At 35.2% G+C, this 3963-nt stretch overlaps 1 pseudogene; it reads right to left on the bottom strand.

Moving 5' to 3' along the window:
- Window positions 1–1248: 1248 nt before the first annotated feature.
- On the bottom strand, window positions 1249–1367 carry LOC111741773 (annotated as a pseudogene).
- Between the last annotated feature and the right edge of the window lie 2596 nt (window positions 1368–3963).

Below are 3963 nucleotides of genomic sequence, written 5' to 3'. Positions count from 1 at the left end.
AAACTTTTTCTGTAAGAGCCAAATAATAAATATTTTCAGCTTCGCAGGCCATAAGTTCTCTGTGGCAGAGATGCAGTATGTAAATGAATGAGCTGTGTCCCAATAAACTTTGTTAATGGACACCAAAATTTGAATTTTATACAATTTTAACATACCATAAACTATCATTCTTCTTTTGATTCTTTCCAAATATTTTAAGCTCATAGCCACACTAAAACAGGTGGTGGCTAGATTTGACTCTGGGGCTAAACTGCAAACTCCTGGTCTGCAGCACACTCTTCCACGTTGTCTGATTCTAATTTTATGGAACTAGTCTACAACTCCCCAGGTTGTGGTTAACTGAAGAAATGCAAACAAATTCTTGTCTATAGACATGCCAATAAATTTTTTCTGGTAGAGGGACGATTCCCGCCCCACCAAAAAAAAAAAAAAAGCCAACTTTGCAACCTTTTTCAATTTGTTTCAACATTCCTGTACTCCATATAAATTTATACTTCTATGACTTCTCCCAGGACTTCTTTGTCTTCTCTCATTTAATTAAGGAGTTAAAGTTAACACTTGTTAATTTATATATGTATGAAAGTGATGTTTTCACCTTTTAAAAAAATATCCTTTTACCCACTGTCCTTCCCTGTCACAGTAAGACCTGTAATGGACCCTATAGTAAATTATGTGGACTCCTTCTAAATATACCTCTATGCTGAGGTGAAAGTTCATGGTCTCTCTCCATTAGCACCTTAGCGTACCTCATTGATTTATAACCCTATTATGTCAGAAAGCAAAGAATTTCCTGGAAATATATACATAGAGAAAATGAAGTTAAGAGAAGTCGAATCCAAGAATGAGGTTAGCACGCAAAATACTATGGTGAGAGGCGGGCCATAAATTAGACTCTCAATTATCTAGAAATAGACACAGAGGAAAATACAATCAGTTAAGCTTCCTGCCCAGTGTCCATGAAACAAAAATAGACCAGGAGGCTCATGGGAAAGGCGAGTTATTCTGGATCACAAAACCAAGAAAGTTTCTCCCTTGGGTTCTCACAAAGCAGCAGCCTCTGCAATCAGCAGCCAGTTATCAGTAGTTGATGTCTTACTGGGCCCAGGTCATGTTATTTATTTATTTTTATTATAGTTTATTTATTTATTTATTTATTTTAGGCAAGGCAACCCTTGGTTGACCTCACAGATTACAAGAACCTCACAGATTGCGAGGACCTTGTCAGCTTACAATCCCTTTTATTTTTTAGGCCTACAGCACCTGGTATTCCTAGGTGATCTCCCATCCAAGTACTAACTAGGCCTGACCCTGCTTAGCTTCCGAGATCAGACGGGATCGGGCTTGTTCAGGGTAGCATAGCCATAGACTTAATTACAGTTTACATGCAATATGTTAGTTTAGGTGTACAAAATCCTAATTGGACATTTATATACCTTATGAAGTTTTAAGCACTTTGTAAGCCTATCACTCATGCCATTGTTTTAGGGAATGTCTTAGCCAAAAATTAGACTTAATTTGATTAATTGTTTCTTTATATAAGACAGTAAAAGAAGGATTTAGAATGCCAAAAGACAGATATAAAAGAGTTTTTCAATCAAGCCCATATTTTCTGGTCAAAGTAATAGAGAAAATTGGATATTAACCACGCTGGATTCACAGCTGTCTGAGCTTTTCCTCAAATAAACTGTTTGAAAAGTATGAATCTTGAAGAAATAAATGCTGCCTTGAGAGAAGAAGTGACGAAGACAGGCTTGTCCACAAGCAATCTCCCAGGGGAGTCACTGGAATTATGGGGTTCGCTTCCAATAACGGACTTACTCTTTCTGTTTTGTTCGTATCTGTATACAGTAATCTAATCTGCCCTTGTTGTAATTTGTATAAATTAGTTTGCAAATAGAAAGACCTACATTTTGCAGTCCAGTGGTCTCCTAGGGACAGACAATTAAGACTATATTTTACCAAATAAAAGAAGAATTATCATTTGCCCAATAGTCATAAATTTCCCCACTTTTACCCCCTGTCCCTCAACATACAATGTAGGACTTTTCCAAGTCACAGAATTCTTCTAGAAATATTGCTTGCTTCTGTCAAGTTTTTTAATTTGGTTTTTAAAATAGGTAATACAGTCATATGGTTTGAAAAGCAGTTTATGGGAAGGCATATGACTATAAATGGTTAGCACAAAGGAGTTCCTTGGTGGTGATAAAACAATTCTGTATCTTGATTGTGGTTGTAGGAACATCAGTCTATACATGGGATAAAATTCCACAAAACTACACACACACACACACACACACACACACACACACACACGAGTTCATGTAGAAATTGGTAAAAATTGAATAAGCTCCATAGTCTAGTTAAAAGTAATGTATCAAGCAACGTCAATTTTCTGGATTTGATATTGTGCTACAGTCATATACAATGTCACTATTGGGGGAAGCTGGTTGAAGGGTTCATGGGCCTATATATACTATTTTTGCAACATTGTGAGTCTATAATCATTTCCAAACATTTTTTTTTTAATTTTAAAAAGCAACCCACACAAAGTTTATGGTGAAAAGCTTCTATTCCATCCCTTCACCCTCCCAGTTTCCAGCCCACACATTCCCATCCAGGCAATGAGCACTCCTAGTTCCTTGCAAATTCTTCCAGAGTTTTTTTCCTTATACCACCAAATATGAATAGATATTCTTATCCTCTTTTGTACAAAATGTACACATTCTACACTGTTCTGTACTTTGCTTTTTAAGGGATTTTTTAAATTTCAATTTGCAATTAGAGTTGACATCCAATATTATTTTAGTTTCAGGTGTGCAACACAGTGATTCAGCATTTATATACCTTATCAAGTGATCACCATTAAGTGTAGTAACCACCTGACACCATACATAGTTATTATGATATTACTGACTATATTCCCTATGCTGTACATTACATTTCTGTGACTTATTTTGTAACTGGAAGTTTGTACTCCTTAATCCTCTTATTCTTTTCTGCCCACCTCCCCATCCTCCTCCCCTCTGGCAACCATCAGTTTGTTCTCTGTATAAGTTTGTTTCTGTTTTGTTTGTTCATTTATTTTGTTTTTTAGATTTCAGTGTAAGTGAAATCATATGGTATTGTCTCTCTGACTGACTTATTTCACTTAACATAATATTCTCTAGGTTCATCCATGCTAGTGTAAGATTTCAGTCTGTTTTATGGCTGAGTAATGTTCTATTATGTACATACCACATTTTTTTTATTCACTTATCTACTGATAGATACCTAGGTTGCTTCCATATCTTGGCTATTGCAAGCAATGCTGCAGTGAACATAGGAATACATATATCTTTTTGAATTATTGTTTTTGTTTTTTTTTTTCAGATAAATGCCCAGAAATGGAATTGCTGGGTCATAAGGAAATTCTATTTTTAATTTTATGAGGACCCTCCATACTGTTTTTCATAGTTCCTGCACCAATTTACAATCCCACCAGCAGTGCATGAGGGGCCCCTTTTCTTATGGACAACTGATATTAACAAAGGTGCAGAGGCTTTTCTTTTCCTGGCACAATTATATATCCATATGCAAAGGCAATGAATTTCAATCTATAATATGACCTATATACAAAAATTAAGTCAAAATAGATCATAGACCTAAATGTAAAACCCAAACTTCTAAAACTTCTAAAATAAAACAGAAGAAAATCTTTATGACCTTAGGCTAGGCAGATTTATTAGATATAACACCAGAAGTATAACCCTCAAAAGAAAAAATAATGATAAATTAGTTTCCAATCATTTGTATTACCAAAAAAAAATGCTATAATGCATAACCTTGATCATATGCCATTCCACATGTGTGTGATTATATCTAAAGGATGAATTGCTAAAATTCCAAACAAGCTTTATGTAAGTATTGAATGACAGTAGCTTGAGATTCTTTTTCCAGATGAGTTCTCGATTTTAGTGTATCCCG

This window comes from Pteropus vampyrus, unplaced genomic scaffold (assembly GCF_000151845.1).
Source record: "Pteropus vampyrus isolate Shadow unplaced genomic scaffold, Pvam_2.0 Scaffold81, whole genome shotgun sequence".
NCBI classification, from domain to species: domain Eukaryota; kingdom Metazoa; phylum Chordata; class Mammalia; order Chiroptera; family Pteropodidae; genus Pteropus; species Pteropus vampyrus.
The sequence above is the reverse complement of the archived record's forward strand: the minus strand, read 5'-3'. Positions and strand labels throughout refer to the sequence as shown.